The 25,816-nt window shown below is 40.8% G+C and overlaps 1 protein-coding gene across 1 annotated transcript in view; it reads right to left on the bottom strand.

Moving 5' to 3' along the window:
• HHIP (hedgehog interacting protein) overlaps positions 1–25,816 on the bottom strand; it is a gene marked incomplete at both ends in the record, with an annotated part of 102,056 nt that overhangs the window by 32,517 nt on the left and 43,723 nt on the right. The window lies entirely within an intron of this gene.

Below are 25,816 nucleotides of genomic sequence, written 5' to 3'. Positions count from 1 at the left end.
TATAGAAATGAGGGATTTGTACGTGTATTTCTTACTGCATAGAGTTTTCTTTATAGAAGGACCCAAGAAGAGGGAGGAGAACTAAAGGCCAGGGCTGCGGTAGGGATGGGAAAAATACTAGAGGTGAAAGCAGATGCTAGGAAATAAAAGAAAAATCCTAAACAACTTTCTTTTGTTATTATATGAATGTCAGGGATTGTATACATTAGGCATGCCAAACACTATAACAATTAAAACATCGTCATGTTCTTAAATAGAAAGGCATTTTATCTTTATTTTCTGCTAATTCAGCTTGCTGAAATTCAATAGGGCCTCTGCATTTGTTTTATCCCACAAGTAGTCTAGGAATTTCTATAATGAAATCAAAGCATCTAAAATGATCTCCACCGGAGACTTCAGTGTCATATTCTAGTGAACTGGGGGAGCATTTTCTCTCTGCACGCGGACGAAATTATTCATAATGATAAAAAACATGCCGCAGAAATTGAACGCTGTGACTGCCCACGGCACATCACCGTGTCAGTTCCGTCAAACAGTGCAACATCTCCTCTGCCAGGATGCTGCTCCTCAAGAGTTAAGGAGGAAAAAAAATCTCTAACGCAACTTTAAAAGAACTTTAAAAGGTCTCGTGCGGGAGCCGCAACACCTTCGTGACTGAATCCCAAAGAATAGCAGGAGTGACTAGCATAGCAGGGAGCTATTCATAGTTGGCATTCTATGTGGGCCTGAGAATTTAAAGTTTTAAACATAGAAATTCACTTTTAACAAACATTATTTGATTTGCCTCCTGGCCTAGAGACAACTGCTTTTTGATAATTACCATCCCCGGTGGAAACATCCCAACTTTGAGCGCCTCAAGTAATAAGGTGCTTGAGACTGTCCGGGTCCTGCCAGATCATCCTTCAGGTGTCAGAAAAGTCAAACGTTTTGCACATCAGGGTCTGCTTACTTTTAACTTTAATCTTTAGGATAAGAGTCTAATAACGATACATTCCAAATGAGCCTCTGTGTTTTTGGCTATCTTGTTATGAGGATTTTAACACTGCCTCGCCGTTATTTTTCCTTTTAATATCTCCCTGAAATACGTATCTCGTGGCTTTCCTGGGAGACTTTGGAAGCAGGGGTGTGTAACTATGTATGATCCAGTTGCAGAGACGCCCCTGCACATCTAAACCTTTTGTGGGATTGTGCAAGGAGGCTCACGGGTGGGGTTTAGTTTGCGATGAATTCCTCTCCGGAACACAGTTCTTCCTAAAGCAGGAAGCGCAGTTGCAGGTTTAGTGCTATGCGCCCCTTTCACTAATGTTTGTGTTTCAGGAAGAAGCCTTAGTTGGAAGTGGGTCTTTGTAGTCTTAATCGAATCGTCGGAAATACAATTTGAATCGGATGCTAACATGGTTTTAAACTCCGCTGGTTGCTTTTCAGGAACTGGGAATGTAAAATGGAAGCATCGTGAGGGGACAGATGGGAATGAGGCTAAACACATCGACAAAGGACAGTTGCTCACTTTAGAGACAGATCTATTACACGGATGAATTTGGGGACATTGCTGACATTTACGAAAGTGGCAAATATGGAAAGAAAACGAGACGTGTGCGTGACACAGAAATGAAAATTGCGATCTGAGAAATGCCAGTAATCCTGAGAAATTTTCAGGTTAGAAGATTAACAGTGAATTAACGATTACATAGAAAAATCACATTTCAAGTCACTTTCCAGGTGTTCTGATTAGCTTAGAAACGGGAATACTCTTAAGTCATATCTAGGAAATACCTTCATAATTACATAGATGAAAAATGGAATGTATTATGTAAGTAGCTTGGGCAGTTTCTGAAAATGAGATATTAAAATTATATACTGGGGGTCAGGTAGAGTGGTGCATGTGTGTAATCCCAATAATTGGGAGACTGAGACAGGAGGATCACAGGTTTGAGACCTGCCTCAGCAATGTAGTGATACTCTCAGAACTTAGCAAGACACTGTTTCAAAATAAAAAAGATTTTAGCTGCCTGTGGTGGCACACGCTTGCAATCCAAACACTTGGGAGGCTGAGATGGGAGAATTGCACAGTTTCGAAGCCAGCCCCAGCTACTTAGTGAGGCTCTCAGCAATGTAGTGAGATGCTATTTTCAAATAAAATATAAAAAAATAGGTCTGGGAGTGTAGCCGAGAGGTAGAAAACCTCTGGGTTCCACCCACAGTACTACAAATAAATAAATAAATAAATAAATAAATAAATAAATAAGAATTTAAAAGGTCTGGGGTATAGCTTGGAGACAGAACACTTTTGGGTTCAAAATCCACTACCATAGGAAAAAGTGTATAAGGATTTCTAAATGTTGGTAGATTTGGAAGGATGAATGTTTTCCTGTTGCACTAGGAGATTAAAGTATCGATAGATTCACATTTCACTTGCATTGGCCTTCAAAGGTATGCTGTCCATTTAATTAAAATGTGTCACGGAGACATCAAGATTTAACTCCAATGCAAGCCTATCTTTGAAGTCTGGGTCATTTTTCAAGGTTTATATGAAGAGATATGTTAATTGGGCGTTGAGGGTTAACTTTGTTCCAGTGTCAGTTTGGAGTCCCCCACCAGCCATCTGAGGCTCCGGGCCCTCCAACGTTGTTTTATTTATTTATTTATTTATTTATTTATTTATTTATTTATTGCGGGTCTGGGGATGGAACCCACGGGCATTCGACCTCCGAGCTACACCCCCTACCCTATTTTTTATTTTTTATTTTGAAACCGGGTCTCACTGAGTTGCAGAGGGCCTCACTAAGTAGCTGAGGCTGTCCTCGAACCACGATCCTCCAGGATCCAACGTTGTTTTAACTCTAGTATTTACTAGAACCTTGTCTCAGCCCGAGAGCCTGAACATTGGCTCCTAGTGCCAGGACTGGCTGGCAGACTGGATCTCCCAGCTCCTCTTCACCCATCCTGTTACCTTGGTCCTCTTCCCCCCAAAATGGCTCTGTTTGCTGCTGATTCTGTTGGTATAATCCCCAATTCTGAAAGCTCCCTTCGCTACTCTTTCCAAATTTAATAACCCAGCTTTAGAGGCTAAGCAGAAAGAATCAAAGAAGCTCTTGTGCCAATATCACTAACTCTTCTCCTGCCTCCTTCCCATCCTCTCCACACGATGGGTGGCTTTAGGGCTCAGAGTTTATGGAATCAGAATCATGTACTCCATCCAGAAATGTCAAATTAATGAACTGATTCTGGGTTGAATGAGCCTCTAATGATTAGTTTAGTTGAGCTGGCTCAAAAGGGAGAAAAACACATTATTAGTAGAATGGCAAATGGAAGATTTGTGGTTTGGGGAGCCACGCCTTTCAAAAACAACACTGACTTCTAACATTATACTTTTGAGGACTGCTAACTGACGTCCAAAGTGTTTATCCTTCCCCATGTGAAAAGCGGTGATTTTCCCCCCAGATATTCACATTATACTTTGGCCTTCATTATTAATGCTGAAAGCTTTGTGTGCATGTTGTACTTCTGGGAACGGACAATCAGTATAGCTATAGCCAAACTGGAAGTCAATCAGGCCAAAGTAACTTACAGACGATTCTTTAAACTGCATGACTGGGGCCTGATCCAGGCATCCGGGGCTACCATGACCTCTTTCCCTTCTCCTAAGGTTACATCAACTGTACAACATACCCACACCAAGCACAAATAACTACTCGAAATCGGATTATTGAACGATTTGAAAATAACGTCCCTACACACGTTGGAACCTTGAGAATAACCCATACTCCAGAGTAAACCATAAAACCTTCCTCAGGGGCTCTTCCTAAGTAATCTGTCTGCCTTTCTAGTTACAACTTGGCTCTTACAAGCAACGTCCTAATGTCCACAGAAAAGAGATAAACTCCTCAAACTAAGAGTATTCATGACTTCAACGTATATACAAGACCAGACCTACTCCTATAGTTTTGACATTGATTCTTCCCTGGTGAGCACATCAAAGTTTTAACCAATTGACCACGAATATTATTCTTCTTTAAACACTATGAAGTACCTGTTTGTAAAAGAGATGTGATTATAAAACGATTATAGTAGACGATACTTTTTCGTTTTTAAGGGAAATTGCGAGACATTTGTCTTTTCCTGTGATCTTATTTTAGAGAGAACATTCCCTTCATACTTTTGCTGTGGTTAAAAGGGAATTCACCCTGACTTCTGTTTTCTCTTACATTTGCCTTGACCTCCTTCGGGGAATGCTGACTTGCATATTTGAAGAGTGGGTGGGACTGGACTGGAGGGAGAAGCATCCTTACTCATTTGTCATGGTTTTCCTTAGTAACCTTCGGGCAAGTGACTGATTTCAAGTTCAGTCTTAATTCCATTACAACTGCAATTCCTCTTCTTGCCATCTAAGGGAACATGTTTGCAGGTTCTAGGGATTAGGATGGGGAGACATCTTTTGGGGAGGGACACTATTCTTCTTTATGCATGGATTGATTGGTTGACTGATTTTTGTGGCACTAGGGATTGCACCCAGGGCATTATACCACTGACTTATACCCCCAGCCCTTTAAAGTTTTTATTATGAAATAAGGTCTTGCTAATATACTGAGGGTCTCATTAAGTTGCTGAGGCTGGCCTCAAACCTACAATCCTGCTATCTCCGTTTCCAAAGTACTAGGATTACAGACACGTCCACCACCACCACCACCAGTCCCACTGGATATTTTAATATGTTTTTAATCTGCATTTATAACCTGAGTCCTCTTAACCAGTCTCCTGTGAGTACCTGAAGGAGGAAATTGGCCAAATTCATCTATAATTTCACCAGTATAGACACCTAAGAAAAGCTCTTTATTTCTGCTATCAGTATTGAACAAATGCCAATGCTTCAGAAGAAACTGAAAGCACCCTTCAGATTCGAGGTGCAGGAGAAGGGAGAGGAGGAAGAAGTGATTATCATTTGATAAAAAGTAGGCAAGTAGGCTGGCATGGTGGTGCACACCTGTAATCCCAGTACTTGGGAGGCTGAGACATGAGGATTGCAGGTTCACAGCCAGCCTCAATTTAGTGAGACACTTAGGGAGACAACTTAGTGAGACTCTGTTTCAAAATAAAAAATAAAACTGTGAGTGTCTCTTGGCAGTAGAATGCTTCTGGTACCCCAACCCTATAAAGATACGAGTGACACTGTGTTCATGAATTCAATCAAGAGCGAAGCTCCCATGCTAATCGTATGAGTTTTCAAGACACAGAGATAGCAATCTTAAATGCAGGGAAGCCATTTCTACTGCCTGGTGGGCAATCTTCCCATCCTAACCTCATGAAACTACCGTTTTCCTTTGCTCATAAACCTGGAAGCACACTGTAGGATACTGATTTCTTCACAACTCCTGGAAAAGGTAGGACACTCTGTTTTTCAACAGTTTCACTGGTCTAATTTGGTTTCAGAAGAAGAGTCAACCCCTGGAGGACCCAGAATTAGTGTAAGGGAGGGAATACATACTTAGGTTCTATGGTATAATAAAAAATATATGTGGCTTCAGTGTCCAGTTCCTGGCACAGAGCTCCTAAGACTCTCAGAATTTCCTGAGCCACAGGCATATCTTCTTTTATTCTTAAAAGATCCCCTTTAATTGGGTGTGGTGGCGCACACTTGTAATCTCAGCATTCGGGAGGCTGAGATGAGAGGCTCACGGTTTGATGACAGCCTCAGCTACTTAGTGAGGCCCTTTGCAACTCAGTGAGGCCCTGTTTCAAAATAAGGAATAAAAAATAGGGCTGGGATGTAGCTCAGAGGCAGAATGCCCCTGGGTTCCATCCCCAGTACCAAACAAAAACAAAACAAAGCAAAAAGAACCCCTTTCAATTTGCCTGCCTGGAGTTTATGCTAATGAGGTAACTATCGATGGACTCCTAGGTAGCTCCAGGGTGGGAGCTGGGGTTCAAATTCATTTATTTACAGAATTGGTGCCCCTCTCATTCTGGAAGAGGAGCTGAGATTGGATTCAAGGTCCAATGGCCAGTGATTTTTACTTATACTTTCTTGGTACTGGGAATTGAATCTAGTGGCTTCTACCTTTGAGCTACACCATAGCCCTTTTTACTCTTTATTTTGAAACAGGTCTCCCTGGGTTGCTGGGGCTGGCCTTGAACCTGTGATCTTCCTGTCTCAGCCTCTCAAGTATTGGGATTACACGTGTGCACCACTGAGCCCCTATGGCTAGTGATTTAACCAATCGTGTGTGTGTGTAATGAACCCTCCCCAAGCCCCTAGCTAATGAGGCTGAGAGAGGGCGGTGCACCCAGAGGACATGGGAATCCATGCAGCCCCTGTCCTCCACTCCGCCCAGTGTCTTGCTCTCTGCATCTCTTCTATTTGGTGGTTCATGTGTTGTATCCATTATAATAAACCAACCATAGTAAGCAAAGTGTTTTCCTGTGTTTTATGAGTCGTGCAAATGAATTTATATGTGGGGGACAAGGAACCTCCAAATTTGTAATCAGTGAGGATTGCACCCTATTTGTGGTGAGCCTCTGAAGTGGGGAGCCTTGCAGGACTGAACCCTGATCTGTGCGGTCTGGATAAGGTCTAACTAAGGTCTTACTAAGGAAAGTAAGTGTCAGAACTTAATGAAACCATTGAACACTCTGTTGGTGTTGTGGGAGAATTGGCTGATTGATGTGAGGAGTAAAAGAAAAAAAAAAATTCTAATTTGTTGCCAGAAAGCACCTCAGAAAGAACTCAAGAGGTTTCTTAGCCTTTCCTTCTGAAGAAGAACATGACCCAGTCTACTGATACCAAAGAAGACACAGGCAAAGGGTGGTAGGTCGGGTCCCCCCTCTCCTCCCTCCATGTGACCCTTCAGCGGGGACAGGAGGCAGAACCCTGGAAGCTCGAAGCGAAGCAGAGATATCGTGAGGATCCAGGTGCCTCGAGAGCCAAACATCGAGAGACATACTCCAGAGGTTGCGAGACAACAGATGTCATGGGGGAATCAGCATCCCTATGAAACATCGGTACTTCCGCTCCGCCAGTGACTCAGCTGGCCGATCAGACTATGCGTGACTCTCCGAATGCGTGGCTCGTCGGTCCCCCACCCCCGCCCTGCTGATGCTCAGAAGGTGCCAGGTTCTTGATTAAAGCCGTTGTTAATAACCTGGTTGGTGCTTGCCTCCTTCGCGAACTCCCTAGCCCAATTTTCAACATTTCAAGGGGTCCTTGGGGTAACTTGGTAGTCTTCCTTGCATACAAATCTTACTCTAGAACTTAATTGTTTTTCAAAATGTAGTTTCAGGACACAGATAAATTATCTTAATGTCATTTGTTCCTCTTGTTTGGTTTTTTTTTTTTCCTTCGTTGTTCTCTGAGGATGAAACCAGCGGCAGTATACTGGGGCCTACCACTTCTTTTCTTTCTTTTTTTAGTACTGGGGAAAAAAGAAAGCTACACCCCCAGCCCTTTTCTTATTCTTTATTTTGAAGCAAGGTCTCACTAGGTTGTGGAGAGCCTCTCTAAGTAGCTGAGGCTGACCGTGAACCTAGATCCTCTTGTCTCAGCCTCCCAAGCACTGGGATTACAAGCGTGAATCACCATGCCTGGCTTGCCTATCACTTCTAATTTTCCCGTTTTCTTTAAAAATTTCCTCTATTTTTCCAAATTTGGCTTTTTTGGGGGATACATCTTTAACTTATTCTAACCAAATGACTTCACTCTCTTCTTCTACTACTTATATTATTTACCCACTATTCCAGTTCTTAAAGAATGCATATACAATTCTTTCTTTCTTTCTTTCTTTCTTTCTTTCTTTCTTCCTTTCTTCCTTTCTTCCTTTCTTCCTTTCTTCCTTTCTTTGTCGTACTAGGGTTCCTGGAAACCCTTCTGCCTCCAGGCTACACCCTCAGACCTATGTTATATATATTTTAATTTGGAAACAGGGTCTCTTAAGCCAGCGAGGCTGGCTTCGAACCTGCGCAATCCTCCTGTCTCTGCCTCCCAAGCGTGGGGATTACAAGCGTGCGCCACCACGCCTAGCATGTAAAACTTTCAAATGCTGGTGAGACACAAGGCCCATCACACTTTCTGACAAGGAAATGTGTCCTGCTTCAAATGAAGTCACAGAACAGCTAGACGGCCAGCCATTAGGAGCTTTCAGAAGTGTCACGTGGGGTATAGAATCTCTGGTGTACAGCAACGGTCCATTTCTAATCTGTGTCCAGGATTGTACATCAGATCTCCCAAAGGCACTAAATACAAAGACAGACAGACTAGGACAGTCCAAATGGAGAATAAAAGATAATTCCTCACGGAGACTAGCTGCCTGAAAGTCCCAGCCCGTTTCCTCAATAATTCTCCTCTTCACTCTCTTCAGACATAAACAAAAGAATCAGCCACACTATGTGTAGGTTACGGCCTATTTGGAGTGAAGATGTTAGAAATTTTTATTTTTTAGGAATTCCAGTTTTACAGTTCCTTTTTATGTTATATACTAATTAATGTTCCTTCCACTTCTCCCATCTATGGGGAAAATGTCTATGATACTCAGTTATATACTTAAAAATGATCATTGTCCCAATATTTTATATACCTATGTATATGACTTATGTTATATAAAATTTATATTTGTATCTTAAAATCATGTTTCTCTTTCCTCTCTGGGCTTTTCAACCTTTTTGAACCATGCCATTTGATATGAGTACCACACTGGATTGACCTGTACTTTTTACCTTGTCTGGGCAACACCATTAACATATGTGAACAAGGAATCCAATATAGTGTCCAAGGATATCTTGAATACAAGGGATTCTGACTCAATCATGTCACACGTTCATACTATCTTTGGTATTTTGTGGTATTTCGAAGTTCAGTTTTCTAAATCATCGTCTCTAAAGGATAAAATGCTTCAATACAATTACACAAAATTAAATTAAAGCATCTATTTGAATTATAATAAAGTAATAAAATTACAAGCCTACAAAAACCAAAACCAAAGTCTTAGCATTTAACACTCTTTTTTTTAGAGAAGAAAAATCTGTACAAATGTTGGTGACGTTTAGAGAAAGCAAAAATTCTTATTTTGTACCTTTAGGCTAGATGAAGGTAAGTTAACAAAGGTGTAACAAAAACTCCAAGACTATTCATGAAAATGAAAAAAAAAATAAAAACAAAACTTCACTCAATCTTTCATTACAAACTATAGGTTTAATATTTGTTGGACCAAAGATTTTAAAAGGTATGCATTTCTGGGCTGAAAGTGTAGCTCAGTGGTAAAGCATGTGCTTGGCACATACAAGGCTCTGGGTTTGATCCTAATAATAATAATAATAATAATAATAATAATAATAATAACAACAACCACCACCACCATCATCAGCTCTTCATTTCTATGCAGTTGAAATGTAAAAGGATAAAATATTGGGTAACTACATTGCTAGACACAAGAAATGTCAGGTATGTTAATTAGGAGCACGGACAATTCTCTACTAGATTATAAAGTTCTGGAAGGTATCACCTAGTCCCTCATTTGTCCTAAAAGGAGTAAGTATTGAACACTTACTGTGTGCCAAAGAGGGTACTAAGTAGTTTGCATGTATTAGTTTAAACTTTATAGCAGCTTTTTTTTTCTTTGTCTTTTTTTTTCTTTCATGTACTGTAGATTGAACTCAGGGGCATTCTACCTCTGAGCTATATCCCCAGCCTTATCATTTTTTATTTTGAAACAGCATTGTGCTAAGTTGCTGAGGCTGGCCTTGAAACTGTGACACTCCTGTCTCAGCCTCCCAAGGACTGGAATTACAGGTACGGGCCACCACTCCCGGCTACAAAAAACTCTAGATCTTAATCCTCATTTTTTTCTTATTCTTATTTTCTGGATATGGAAACGGAGGCATAAAATGGTTAAGGAATTTGCCCAAAATGCAAAACTGGAAGCAGAGAGGCAGGGACCGTGTGATCAGAGAACAAATCGATCCAGCTCTTGTGTAGTGTAGGGCTCTGCCTCCAAGTATTTCCTAGATGAAGAAACGCCTTAAGCAGGGACCAGCACTCCGTCACCTGTACTCCCTCTCGAGCCAAGGGCGTTTTGAAGCCATCTTACTTAGGTTTTGGAGCTCTCCAGAGGGAAAAAAGAAGCTTCATCTTTTAGCTTGACTTATAGGTGTTATTTTAACCAAAAGAACTCAGTTGTTTTGATTCAAAGGTTAATTTAGGTTTTAAGGCAGTACTGTGCTGCTAAACAGGCTGAGAAAAACAAACAAATAAACAAACACAAACACACACACAGTCTGGATTTATGTCAGTTTCTGAGATGCAAATGCTTTCAAACTGGCAAGCTGACATCGCTGTTAGCTGTTACGGCTGCACCTCCCTGTCCTTCTCCAGCCCCTGAGCACCACCGCGGCTAGCTCTACTCCGCTCTCCCCCGGACCATTCTCCTCCTTCCTTTTATTTCCTCTTTTCAAATGTTATGTTCTTGATGCTTCACAGATTTTTCTGTGAATCAAACAAGATTTTTAAAAATTTATTTATTTATTTATGTATTTATTTATTTGCAGTACTGGGGATGGAGCCCAGGGGCATTCTACCTCCGAGTTACACCCTAGCCCTATTTCTTATTCTTTATTTTGAAACAGGGTCTCACTGAGTTGCTGAGGGCCTCACTAAGTAGCTGAGGCTGTCTGCTAACCGCGATCCTCCTGTCTCAGCCTCCCAAATGCTGAGATTACAAGCGTGCACCCCAGGAGCATTCTACCTTTGAGCTACACCCCAGGGCTATTTTTTAATTCTTCATTTTGAAACAGAGTCTCACTAAATTGCAGAGGGTCTCACTAACTAGCTGAGGCTAGCCGTGAACCTGCGATCCTTCTGTCTCGGCCTCCCAAGTACTGGGTTTGCAAGCGTGCGCCACCACACCTGGCTTCAAGCAAGGGTTTTAAAATAATTAAATATAAGCAAGTCACTGAACATGAGGGGAGAGGATTTCTCACTGGCTACTCCTCAGATGTGAAAGATATGCCAAGTAGGAAGTGGCCCCGCCAAGTCGAGCAGAACCTTGGGGGGGTGTTCCCTCATGGAATGTGCTGGATTATTCAAAGTGGGGAGTGGAGGAATGCAAATGAAAACTCATTGGGAAATATCTTGATTCCAACTCCCAAGATTGCTCTAATTGTAAGGAAAAGATAATGGAAGCTCGGCGTGGGGGCACACGCTTGTAATCCCAGTACCTGGGAGGCTGAGACAGGAAGATCTGGGTTCGTAGCCAGCCTCAGTTGTTTAGTGAGGCCCTCCCGCAGCTTAGTGAGACCCCGTTTCAAAATAAAGAATAAAAAATTGGGTTGGGGGTGTAGCTCGAAGGTAGATGCCCCTGAGTTCCATCCCCAGCAAAACACACACACACACACACACACACACACACACACACACACACACACTGAACATACAAGTGCTTGATGAAAACCAAAGATGTCTGATGAAGCTGGAAGATGGAGCTGTTAAAGGGGACAGAGGGACCAGGACCAGCCTCAGGTTCAGTTGCCCCAGAAAATAACGAGATTTTGAAGACCGGGAATGTGACTATTGAAGTCAAGAATGTGAAACCCTACATTTTAATCTGATGAGAAATGCATTCATGCTATGTAGATAAAGTATTCTCTTGGTCCCTGCCATCCAAAGAACTTTTGGACTTCCGAAAATTGCAGGCATGGAAAGGCATATTCTACTTATAGTTAGCACCAGGCTTACCACATACTTTTGATAAAGATATGTGTATATCTCTTCTCAAGAGACTTAGATGGTGTGTGTTACCAGTAGTTTATTAATGACTTGTAAGGCTTAATCTAAATTATTATTCTAGAGGTGAAATATACATACCAGGTCACTGTAGGAATAGTTGGATTTTTTTCATCTCAAATTAAAAAAATAAGAGTGTTTATATATTCTTAGTTCAAACATAAAACTCTTCATTTAGTAAACAAAGAATGGGAGGAAAAAACCAACCCTAACACTTTTGTGTTCTCCATAATATTGTTGGCATATCAGAATATCTTCTCCCTATTACAAATAGATTCTATATAAAATGTGCTTCTAAGATTTATGATTAGAAAACGGACAGTTTTGATAGTAGCAAATAGCTGTGAAAATTACTTTAGAGCAATATTGACAAATATGTCACATATTTATAAAATCAAAAAAAGATCCTGAATTGAGATTAAAGTTTGGGTATTCAATTATGAACTAAGAAAGAATATAGGGTCCTGGGCTGTGTGTGTGTGTGTGTGTGTGTGTGTGTGTGTGTGTGTGTGTGGTACTGGGCATGGAACCCAGAGGCTTTCTACCTCTGGGCTATCCTCCCAGACCCATTTTATATTTTATTTGGAAACAGGGTCTCACTAAGTTGCTGAGAGCCTCACTAAGTAGCTGAGGCTGGCTTTGAACCTGTGCGATCCTCCTGTCTCAGCCTCGCAAGTGCCGGGATTACAAGCGTGCACCACCACCCCTTGTTGAATATAGGGTTCTTTAAGGAGTCTATGAGAATATATACATTAAGATTTTGAGTATTCCCAGAGACGTGAGGATGTTACAGAAGAAAGGAGGTGTTATTTGTTTATGATTGAAGAGGATCCATTTTTCTTCTCTCACGTTCTAAGGTATTCTTTGGACTCTTCTTAAAATGTAAGGAGTTAAAAATTATTAAGTAGACAGATGTTGGGAAAAACTTTTTAGAAAAGTAAATAATTTCTTGGAAGCAAAGAGTAACTTTAGAAAACACACAAACTTCTTCAGAGCCCCATATAATTTACTTTATTTCGTGGTTAAAAAGAACTGCAGGGCCTTCTATTACCTTGAAACTTGGAAATATGTTTCTTAGAGTAATCTGGTTCATAAAAAGACAAATATTCATACTTTGTTAATAATAATTTTATAATCATAAGGACTACAAAGTTAATTTAATGGAATAATTTGGAAGATTTGATTTTTATATTGAAAACTAATGAAATTAAAAGGACTTTATTTGATTTCATTTGCCATTTTAACTTTTTAGTTTATGTTTTTCTCTTCCTTCTCTCTTTCTTTTTGCGGTGCAGGGGACTGAGCCCAGGGCTTTACACATGCTAGGCGAGCGCTCCGCCAGAGAACCACCACCCAGCTCATTTACCATTCTAAAGCTCAAATCTCTGAGGCATAATGTCTGACTATTTTGTTTTAAACATTAAATCCGGGAATATAAAGTATATTTCCTTCACAGTTGCATGTGATTTGTATCTCTGTAGTTTCAAAGATCTTTTTTCCCCCCTGTTCAGAATTAGGAGATTTGCAGCCCTTTCAGTAAAAGAAAAAATAATTGCAATACTAAAGATAAACGCTTAACTATAGCAAAAGGTACAAAATTTTTTAAATAAATTTGACCTCTTGCTTTTGTAAGGTTTGCTTTTTATGATGTGTGGCTAAGGTGGTGGTCATACAGCTAAAAGCATTACCTTCCCATCAGTATATAGAAATATAACACTGTTAGACTTGAGTTTCTTAGTCATAAGTCACTACTCCTGGATATTATATATTTCCCATTGTTACTCTAAATAAGAACTCAAATTGACTTATAAGAGAGCAAACATTAAGTAATTAAGTAAGATGATTGCTTTGAAAAAGAACCTTAATAATTAAAAAAAAAAAACGCCAGCAGTTTAGACCACCAAGAAACACTAATAAATTTAAGGAAATATGAGGTTTCCTTCATGTGACTTCTCTTGAAAAGTTATGCAATGGATTGCTGGAACTTCAAGGTCACATAAAAATTATGGCACTTTTCAAATTATTTTCTGAGTAGAGTTTGTATTAACATGATTTATATGTCAATTAAACTTGCAATTTTCCAAAGTAGCAAAATCGAATTCTTTGTATCTTGGATATTTTCATTAAGCACTATTTTATAAAATGATTAAATACAGTATTCTAGTCACACGGCCACACTAAAAGACTAAAATATAATCATTCATTTTTACGTGAAAAAACTCATTCTTATTGACAAATGTCATTGTTATAAATTAGTATTTAGAAAATAAACGTTTGTTGTGCTTCCAATATCTAAATTAAGTAACTCTAATTGATTTTTGATAGTTTTCATATTTAGTACTAATTTTCCGTAAGACAATATATGTTTTTTTGAATAAATGCATCTTTAATAGTAAAGTACACAACAATTTTTTTGTGTATGAGGTACTGGGGATTGGACTGAAGGGTGTTCTACCTCCAAACTATATTCCCAGACCTTCATTTTTCATTTTTTGTTTTGAATCAGGGTCTCACTAGGTTGCTAAAAGTCTCCCTAAGGTGCAGAGGCTGGTCTTGAGGTCATGATGCTCCTGTTCTAGCCTCCCACGTACTGAGTTTATTGTGTGTTGCACCACACCCGGCTAAATTATGCAACAAATTTAAATAAAAAATTTCAGTTTTCTATTTTTGCTAATCAGGAAACATAAGATGCAGTACCATTAAGATGCAGTAAGTGTGCGAACTCTAAGTTCTAAACAGTTGAACAATCTGGATAAAGTTTACATTGAAGATAGGAAAGGAATTATCCAATCAGAAAGGGGTTCATAAAGACAGACTAAAAGGAGGGTTTAAATTTCTCAAGTTCAAAAAAGAAAAAAAATCTGAAAGGTACACATAACCTTCTACCTGCGTGTGAGGGGTTTATTTTAAGGAAGATAGTGTCCAGCAGTTCACCTTGTCCACCGAAGTAGGACAGCTTTAGTGGGACGAAGCTCTCTGTTACTCATACCTCTTAAAAGAATTAGGTATCTTACCTTATCTACAGATGACAAAAATTGGGACCAGAAGGCTGGATTTGGAGAAATTTGTTTTGTGTGTGTGATACTTGGGATTGAACCCAGAGGCATTCTATCTCTGAGCTACCCTGGAGCCCTTTTTATTTTGAAACAGGGTCTCACTACGTTACTAAGAATCTCACTAAGCTGCTGAGCTGGCTTTGAATCTGCGATCCTCCTGTTTCAGCCTTCCAAGTATAAAGATTACAGGTGTGTGCCACCACACCTGGCTGGGAGGAACCTCTGATATTCAAATTGCATGAGACCGGGTTCTTAGTTAACTGAGGGAAGGGATAAATGATGAAAGACAGGTCGGTGTTTTCTAGTATGTTCATAATGTGACATACGGAGCTATTTGGACAGAGCTGGTGGCAAATCAGAGCTTCCCGTTCTGATTCTTAGACTCTCTTGCAGAGACAAGCTTTGGTTCTAAGTCACAGCCAAGTGTTTATAGCAGTTCTGCTCTTCTACTAATTGCCAGCAGCCATACCCTTCCACACAGTAGCACTAATATTTACCCTTGTTCAGTGTAAGTGCTTGCTCTCTGATCCCAGCCCTTCGTTCCATCATCGGGGGTGTCTTCAAGTGTCAGTCCTATCCATTCACGGAATGGTATTGAAGAGCATGGACTTAGGTTAGACTAGCACGAGTTTTGCAACTCAAGTGTCTCTACTGGCTAGCTAGCCTTCTGACTCTTGAAAGTTCCTCAGCATCTCTGGACCTCAGTGTTAACTCTTTCAAATAGGAGGCTTTCCTACCTTGTAGGTTGTGGGGAGGTAGTTCATGGAAAGATGGAAAAGGCCCCTGACATGGTGCTCAAAACAAGCCTGCCATGGTTACTGTAGGCTGTTGCCTGGGCTCGCATGTTCTGCTTGGGGAAAGGGATTTTTAGAGAGGTTCATATACAAATAAATATGGAACTCAACTTTGGGGAGGACTATAACAGAGAATAGGTGTTACTAGGTAGAATATTGGGAGGGGATAGGCATGGTGGTGCACACCTGTAACCCCAGTACTTGGGAGGCTGAGATAGGAGAAAAACAGGTTCAAGGTCAAACAGCCTCAGCAATTTAGTGAGACCCTTTGCAACTTAGCAAGACCCTGTTTTAAAAGCAGAGTGCTGCGGGTATAGCTCAAAGGTCGCATGCCCCTGAGTTCAATCTCCAGTACCACGAGAAAAGGAAAGAAAGAATTTTGGGGTATGTAATTGAGTCTAGTGGCTCAGGAAAGGTTGAGACTTCAAGAATGAGGACTGAGAGGGGAAAGACAGTTCCAGGGAAAGAAAAAACAATATCTCTAAGAAGGCATTCCTGGGTGCTGAGAGTGATTCTTTGGAAAAAGTGGAATGTAGCCAGGCATGGAGGCACACAATTGTAATCCCAGCATTTGAGAGGCTGAGACAGGAGGATCATGGTTCTCGGACAGCCTCAGCTACTTAGTGAGGCCCTTTGCAACTCAATGAGACTCTGTTTCAAAATAAAAAATATAGTCAGGCATGGTGGTGCACGCTTGTAATCCCAGTACTTGGGAGGCTGAAACAGGAGGATTGTGCAGGTTCGAAGCCAGCCTCAGCTACTTAGTGAGGCTCTCAGCAACTTAGTGAGACCCTGTTTCCAAATAAAAAAAATAGAAAATAGGTCTGGGAGTGTAGCCCCAAGATAGAAGGCCTCTGTGTTCCATCCCCAGCACCACACACACACACACACACACACACACACACATATATGTATATATATATATTAGTGTATATACATATATATGTATATGTATATATATATTAGTGTGTGTGTGTGTGTGTGTGTGTGTATGTATGTGTGTGTATATATATGTATGGCTGGGGGTATTGCATGAAGGTAGAATGCTCCTGGGTTCCATCCCAGTACCACTAAAAAAAAAAAAAAAAAAAAAAAAAAAGTAGCCGGGCGTGGTGGCACACGCTTGTAATCCCCGCGCTTGGGAGTCAGAGACAGGAGGATCGCGCAGGTTCGAAGCCAGCCGCGCGCACTGGCTTAGGAGACCCTGTTTGCAAACATAAAGTATAAAATAGGTCTGGGAGTATAGCCCGGAGGTAGAAGGGCTTCCAGGAACCCCAGTAACACACACACAAAAAAAAGGAATGTAAGGAGACATGCCAATATATGTGCACTCTCCCACTCTCTCTGATTGTGGAGAATTTTAGGTAGACGAGGGCACATAAAAGCAGGGGAAAGACTGTGGGTTCTAGCACGTGATTACTGGGCTTGAATCATTGCTTTAAGACTTTCAGGCTATTTGATTTTGGAGAAATACTTTAACACCCCTGAACTCCCCCCCACACTCTGTTGTGAAGGCTTATAGCGTCTAATTCACAAGGTCCTTTTTTTTTTTTTTAAGTGAAAAGCACAGAAAGTAAACTTTAAAGTCGTGAGAGTCTCGCTGGCCCATGGCCATTGCTTACTCGTCGCTCTCTTCTTCGCAGTGTGGGGTGGGCTTGCTGTTCACATACACGGCAGCGGGCGGCGGGGGAACACAGCCTTACCTAAACAGAAGGACTCTGCGCTTATTCCAATCACTTACTCATTTTTGAATTATTCTACCAGAGTGATCACCCAAGTACAAGACGCCACCCCTGAAATGCATGAGGTCATAAATGACAATTCAGTTATTCTTCCTGATACTTATACATCTCATATTTCGACAATGAAAACCATCCCCCCCATTTTGATGGCATCTAGTGGATAACACTGAATAAAATATTTGTCCCCCTTCCTCATCTGATAGCCTTTATGACCAAGTGACTGCAGGATGAGGGCTTTTCGGGGGCTTTGTGTGATGGCTTCTAGTCTTCTGACATACGGCATTTGGGGTAAAGCTGAATATTTTCCTAGGTGGCTGAAATTATTTGAAATCAGACAAAGAAACCAAATCTAAAAGGTATCTTTGTTCTCATGTAAGAAATCTAAGTTTGCATAGGCCATTTAATTGTGTCAGTGAACAAAAATACTCATGTTTGTATTTACATGTTATGTGTGAATATTAAAAAAAAAAAGCAAGCCGGGCGTGGTGGTACACACTTGTAATCCCAGCTTTCAGAAGGCTAAGACTAGAAGATTGTAGCTTGAGGCCAGTCTCAGCTACTTAGTGAGGCCCTTTGCAACTCTGTGAGACCATGTTTCAAAATAAAGAATTAAAAATAGGGCTGGGAGTGTAGCTCAGAGTTAGAATGCTCCTGGGTTCCATCCCCAGTACCACAAAAGAAGAAAGAAAGAAAGAAAGAAAGAAAGAAAGAAAGAAAGAAAGAAAGAAAGAAAGAAAGAAAGAGAGAAAGAACGAAAGAAAGAAAGGAGAAAAATGCTAACACAAGCACATTAGCAAAAACTACCTACATAGTTCAAGAATCGCTGAATGGTTAAAAAAGCAAAATTCTAAAATCAGCAATTCACCAGCCTAATTATAGACATGGGAATCAGGGACTCAGAGAATCACAATCCATGATCCTCCTGTCTCAGCCTCCCAAATGTTGGGATTACAAGCATGCGCCACCACACCTGGCTAAGCAGTTTTCTGGTATCAGTCTAACTGGAAGTAAAATCAAAATCAGGGACAGGGGAAGGACAGCTCATCTTCTCTTTCAGCTGTAATAGGGTTTTTTGTTCCTATTGGACCTTGCCTGATGATAAGATACTGGTCCATCCTTTACACAGATTCATGATAAGACACATGCCATCATTTTCCTTTACTTCCTTATAATAATAACAAAAGTTTTTGACCCATGTCACCTATAAAATAAGCCCAAACAATTTTGCAAAGAACTCAAGACTCTTCACAATCTGGTCCCGGCTGAAGTCTGCCATTTTATCTCAAGCCCACATCTTCCCAGTTATAGTCAGCTCAGAAGCCCCTCAGCGTCCGCAGTGTGATGCCTTCGAGTTTGGTTATTCCCTCTCCCTGGTAGACTGTTCCCCTCTTGTTTCTCTAGAAAAATTTACTGATCTTTTAAACTCAGCTCCACCTTCTGCTTTTCCTCCTAATCCTTACTATCTATCACCAGATACACAGAAATACATAGCCTTATTTTGCGTTGACTATACCTACTGGTCTGTCCTTCCCCATAAAGAAGGAATCTTGAGTGGTGACCCAGTTTTATTATTTTTTGGATTTAGCCCAATGACTGACACCTCTACATATTCAAATATTCATTCACAAATGAGTGAGTAAAAGTCCGTAAGACCTACAGTGTATTACGTATCTCTTAACTTCTTGCCCTTCTCTTTTAAAACGTAATTTTATCGAATGAATTATTTTAAAGCGTGTATCTAGAAAAGGTATCAGAATAAGACTTCAGTAAAAACAGAACATTAATGACTTCAAATTGGTGTTAGTAGGACAAAATACATAATAAATAATTATGATATGCTTTTGTCTGATAGCAGGTAGTAGTAATCTACAAAATGATAGAGTTGGTGCTTGAGATGTAAAGGAATCCAAACAGTACCACAGACAAAAGTTAAAGGTGATGATTTCCCAGTGGAGTACGGTGATGTACTCCTACAATCCCAGGATTTGGGAGGCCGAGATGGGAGAATTGCAAGTTCGAGACCAGCCTCAGCAATTTAGCGAGACCTTCAGCAACATAGTGAGAGGATTTCAAAATTAAAAAAATGGGAAAGCTGGAGGCATAGTTCTGAGGGAGAATGCTCCTGAATCCAATCCAAAATATCAAAGGGGGAAAAATGGTAATTATTTCCCATTCTGAGTTCTGAGAAAATATGTGCCTTCCCATCACGTTCTCTTTCATGATACATATCCAAAAAAGAAGTAATGTAGTAGAGTAGTTTTGAAATCACTTCCCATGATTAGTGTCACCAGAAAACATCAAGAAAAGTAGAAAGGGCTAACACACACTAGACGCTGTTTTTCTTTATAACTGCTTGTCTGGAGCTTCAGAGCAAAAACACTAATAAAAGCCAGCAACCATTATGATGTCATTCTCATAATTTCCTTAGAAATAAATGAGCAAGTACAAAAAATATTTATAATGTGCGACATCATCTATGTGCCTTTCCATTGCTCAAACATTGGATTATGGTAGTGAAGCTTCCTGTTTGTTATAAAGTACACCTTCTGTGTGAAATAAAAATAAAAACCGCTAATCAAAGTTCTCTGCAGTCACATCATCTTTGTAAAAGGCATCTGCGCAGGTGCAGTTTAATCTCTGTGGATGACGGCCATCGTGGGATCTCATCTAGCAATTGATGAAAGGTTATTTTTCATTTGTTTTTGCAACATAAACTCTTGGGAAGATGTTTATACATCACTGAGATGGGTTCAGTACGCCAAACAAGCTCCAGATGATATCTGCCTACTCACATGTCATGGGCCCCGGATGACATCTGAACCCACCAAATTTGTTGAAGGAATGAGCACTCCGATGCCATTTATAGCCACAGGGTTTTGGTGCTCTCTTTTTTGACCCATAAATGGCTTCATCCAGACCCAATTTGCAAGTAATTGCCACTGGGGCATCAGAGTAGATCCAGGAGAATAGAGAAGTTTCAGGTACATGAAAATGAATCCTTAACCCTTCTCTTCTTGCCTGTAACTTCTTAGATGACGGCGCTTTCCTCATTTCTCCTATCCTGCAGCTGTTTAAACTGGCAGAATCCACTAATGTCTCCCGGTTTACACGGCTTCTTTGACATTTAACAAGCACCCCATGACATCTGTCTTTTGGAGGATGACATTGACAGAAAAAGGAACAAAGGGGCTTCAAGTTTCCTCAAACACATTTATTAGAAGGTGTAGCCTTCTTGCCTAGGTTCTAGCATTCTGATTCCCAATTGATTTTGGCAGAAACATCAAACTTCTCATTCATCCCTCATGGGAAAAAAACCTTATCTGGGCACAGGTGAGCTTTTCCCCAAGACTTGCATGAATTATGCATTTCACCTGCTGGCTACCCAGGACTTTAAAAGAAGTGACTGTCCAATCAATTCTCCAGAAGGACACCCTGTCAACAGGCCCCAAGCAGGGGCCTCTTCCGCAAGTGACTTTTAACTTCCTCTTCTATTAGAATTGCTACTCAAGGCCAAAGCAGGCACAGCTACATTTCTGATTCCCCACAACTGTTCCAGGATTGATCCAAGTTTGGGAACAGAGGCTGCCCGGAGAGGACCACGGTCCATGTCTAACTTTGATTAGTGTCTTATGGGATGCTCACAGAAAATAGAACCGGAAATCAGTGTTGATTCTGCAGAAACATTTCTTTTCATGTATATGCAGGCTGAATTTGGAAAGGTTTGGGATGGGGTTATTAGAGTCAGACGTAATTTTTTTGTTTTGTTGAAGTACTGGGGATGGAACCCAGGGGCATTCTACCTCTAAGCTACAGTCTCAGCCCTATATTTTATTCTTAATTTTGAAACAGGGTCTCACTGAATTGCAAAGGGCTTCACTAAGTAGCTGAGACTGGCTGCAAACCAGGATCCTCCTGTCTCAGTCTCCCAAATGCTGGAATTACAAGCATGAGCCACCACCCCTGGCTTGGAGTCAGGTATACATTTTAATCCTGGTTCTGCCAGTTAATATACAGCATTGGGAAGATTACTTAACTTTTCTGAGGACAAGTTTCCTTATTTATACTATATGGAAATCATACTTAGATTACAGAACCATTGCAAGGATTAAAGAAGTGTATTTCTTTTGTGTGTGTGCAGCACTGGAGATTGAACCCAGGGGTGTTCTACCTATAAGTTACACCCCAGTCCTACTTTTATATTTTATTTTGAAACAGGGTCTCACTCAATTGCTGAGGTTGGTTTGGAACCTGAAATTCTGTCTCAGGCTTCCAAATACTGGGATTACAGGCATAAGCCACCATGCCCATCGAAATAAAGTGCATCTTTAATTATTTAGTTAGCTAATTAATTAGTTAATTTTTGTGGTACTGGGGATTGAATCCAGGAACATTCTACCTCTGAGTTACATGCCCAGCCCTATTTCTTTTCATCTTTCTTTCTTTCTTTCTTTCTTTCTTTCTTTCTTTCTTTCTTTTTTTTTTTCTGTACTGGGGATTGAAACCAGGGACATTCTACCTCCGAGCTACACCCTCAGCCTTGATTTTTATTCTTTATTTTGAAACAGGGTCTCACTGTATTGCAGAGGAACTCACTAAGTAGTTGAGACTGGCCACGAACCTGTCATGCTCCACTATGCCTGTCTCTTATTTCTCTTATTTTTTATTTTGAAACAGAGTCTTACTAAGTTGCTGAGAATGGTCACCAACCTGTGATCCTCCTGTCTCAGCCTCCCAAGTGCTGGGATTGCAAGCATGTGTCACTAAGCCATCTGATGTATATCTTATAAGGCCTCTAAAGTATAATGGAACTTCATAAAAGGAATTCCCGTCCCTAGTACGCTAGTAGGTATATGTGAGTAGAGTGTAAGGTATCGAATTTAGCTTTTATGATGCTAAGATGATCTATAGGCTGATAGCAAAAAGAAGCCAAAATGTTATCAGGGACCTAGAATATTACCCGAGACCAAATGACTATTGCTTGGGGGTGGGGGACAGTGATACAATTGATTGTATGAGGAATTAAGACATGAAAGCACCTACTTATTCGAGGGGCACTCCACAGAGAACCAGAGAACTGAAAGCTGCCAGCTTCCTCTTTCCCACATAAGCCTTAGTGAACTACATGCACATCTCATAAGCTTTCTTGGTTCTTGTTCTTAGGAAATGGGTGTACCCTCCTCAAAGTTGGCAGGATTTAAACAGAGATGCAGCATGAAGCTTCATACAGCCTGGACTCTGTGCGTTAATGTAAACCAAGGAATGGCTGTACAAGAGATGTGTTGGCCAAGTACTACACTCAGCCCTTCAATTTGCTGGACCAGTACCATCTGTGAGTTCTTACTTTATACCGAGTGGCAGTCCTTGTCCTCTAGCTCTGACTTGGTCAACATTCTCACTGCTACAATACAAAAGACTGACTGCACAACTTAAGGAAGGAAGATTTATTTGTTCATAGTTTTTGAAGATTTACAGGCTCAGTCCATGTCAGGCAGGTGTGTAGAGCTCAGAGTCTGGCAGAGAGGGAGAGAGAGACAGAGAGAAAGGGGAGAAGAGGACCTTATAGAATCCCCGAGGCCACACCCCCAGGGATGGACCCCTCTTTAACAACCAAGCCCTGCTTCCAACTTTGCTACCTCATTTCTGTGAAGGCTAGAGGGACAGTTAAATCCAAACCACTAAAACCCCAGTGTGACTTTCCTTCTGTGAAACAAATGTCTATTGGAATGGAGCTTCTAGGCAGGACACATGGAGAGAATATCATTAGGACACCCTGGGAATTATTGCATGGATGCGTATGCCTAGACAGATAAACACAAGCTGGATCACCTGCTAGGTGATGAAATTATAACCAGTGAGAAGCAGACTGACCGGAATGTACCACGTACACAGAGTGACAAACCTGTGGCATATTGCCAAAAAATAAATCACCCTTGGCTCTGAAGACCTGATATGTTATTTTAAGCCAATCTGTCATGGGACCCAAGAGATAAGGAACAATACCTTGAACAGCATGGATTTTGAACAAAATACAATCTAAACATTTTTCTTTCAGGCGATTTAGCTTTCGTACATGTTCTCAAAACTCTTAGCTACAGACTCAGGTCCTATCATAAAGCTCTGCTGCCTGGCTTCAAATGCTGTGGTCTTATGTAGAGCCATAAAGTCTGTCTGTCTGTCTGTCTGTCTGTCTATCTATCTATCTATCTATCTATCTATCTATCTATTCATTTCCTTTTCTCTTTATTCCACACAGAGTGATCTATGTCTTTGAAAACATTTTTTTGGGGGGAGGGGAGCTATGGGGAGACAATCCGGGGCAGTCTACCTCTGAGATATACCACTAGCCCTTTTTATTTTTTATTTTGAAACAGGGTCTTGTTTAGTTGCTGAGACTGGCCTCAAACCTGTGATCCTCCTGTTTTAGCCTCCCAAGTACTGAGATTACAGAGGTGTACCACCACGCCCAGCCTTTGATAACATTTTAATAGACCACATCAAACTACAACTTAATAGTCTAAGTTGTTACTAGGCATTTTTAAACATACCATTTAATTTGAATAAGCAGAGAGCAAATGTTTGCCCAATAATTTTTTTAGGAAGATTTTCTATTTCTTATTTATTTTCAGTATTTCAAGCATATTGTTAACTATCCTTTCTCTCCTTCCTAGTTCCAATAGCATCTCCAGCCCCAAGACACTCTATTCTTCTGAGAGAGATTGACTTAATAGTACACAGGATTTCATATAATAAGCCTCTGTATTTAATCCAGCTCTTATTCTTGAACAACTTTTATGAATTTCTACAAATTCTTTTTAAACTTTGCAACATTTCCCCAAGGACTGCTTCTCACTAATTTCCTGGCTCTTAAAAATTCCTCCTCTTTAAGTTCGGTGTCCTAATAGTACTTCTTAAAGCCTCCAGAGAGGATACTGAACTTAATTATATTATGGCCGCTGTAATTGGGTGGGTCAGCCACACTTACTCCCTTAACCAATTCATACGCGGCTCCGGGCAAATCCAAGACTAACCTCAGTGCTTCAGCAGCAAGCTGTTCCAAGAAATCAGTTGTTTATAGTATTGAGAAACCGTTCCTCCAAGCCACATCCCAGTGTAATGTTCAGCTGGCAAAAAAAGAAGGTTGTATGTTGTCCGACAGGGAAATCTGCCTCTTTCGACCACCCAAGAGGGCAGAAAAAATAAGTCACCTAGTAAAGGTGGTCTTTATACAAAGGTCAAAGAGAACTTTACTGGAAACTTCGGGTGGACTGGAAAGTCCTGGCCTGGTATAGTGAACTGCATCATTGAAAATTTGCTCGAGTCTGTATAAGTAAAACTGCTTGCAAGATCCATGCACGCCCGGTGGTGCTTTAAAAAAAAAGAAGCTACTAAAAAGGAAGAAAAAATGGGACAAGATGGCTTGCTTGTACAAGATCCTGCTTCCTAATCCTGACACAACCCAGAAATCCACCCTTTTCGCCCCTGCTTTGTATTCCTTCTTGTTTTATTAGAGACTGCCGATAGTGATAGCTGCCTGCTTTTGTTTATGATGAAAAGGAGCAGACAGTACTGTGAATGCAGAAGAGCAGAGAACGGAGGTGTGGTCCTGATGCTGCTCCACCCAGGCTGAGGATGCTCAGGCCGAGCCACCTGCAAGACCGGCCTTCTCAAACCACTCCCGGCCATTTCATTGCCATCTTCAAAGTCATCTAAAGGTCTATTTATTTTAGTTTGCGGTACTGGGGATGAAACCCAGTGGCATTCTACCTCCGAGCTATACCAACAGCCCTTTTTAAAAAATTCTTTATTTTGAAACAGGGTCTGACTGAGTTGCAAAGGGCCTCACTAAGTAGCTGATGCTGTCCACGAACCGTGATCCTCCCGTCTCATCCTCCCAAAGGCTGGGATTACAAGCGTGCACCACCACTACTGGCTAAAGGTCTATTTTATAACAAAGAGTTCTTTAATGATTCAATGTGGAGCAATTAATAAAGTTTTTTAACTTTCTTGGTAGTGAGCTACACTCCAGTCCTTTTAATTTTTCTATTTTGAAACAGGGTCTCGTGAAGTTGCTGAGGGCCTCAATAAATTATTCAGGCTGGCCTCCAGCCTGCAGTTCTTCTGTCTCAGTCCATCAAGTACCGGGATTACAGGTATGTGCCACCACACCTGGGTGTAATTTTTAAATCTACAAAAGTGAGGGTGATCATATGTCTTGGTTTGCCTGGAAGTGATTCTGGTCTCTGTTACCATCCATCTACTCAGAGACAATCCTACACCCTCAAAAATGTCTCGATTTAGTGATGAACCTAACGAAATCCTTACTCTAATATACACAACTAAGCTTGGGTAGAAGAATATAATGGCAAGGGTAAACTTTTAGATTAAACTTTATGTCTTAGTTTATTTCATTTTGTGTATGTGTGGTACTGGGGATGGAACCCAGAGGCCTTCTACCTCCGG

This window comes from Muscardinus avellanarius (genome assembly GCF_963383645.1).
Source record: "Muscardinus avellanarius genome assembly, chromosome: 6".
Taxonomy (NCBI): Eukaryota; Metazoa; Chordata; class Mammalia; order Rodentia; family Gliridae; genus Muscardinus; species Muscardinus avellanarius.
Note: the sequence above shows the minus strand (reverse complement) of the source record. Positions and strands in the feature narration are given on the sequence as shown.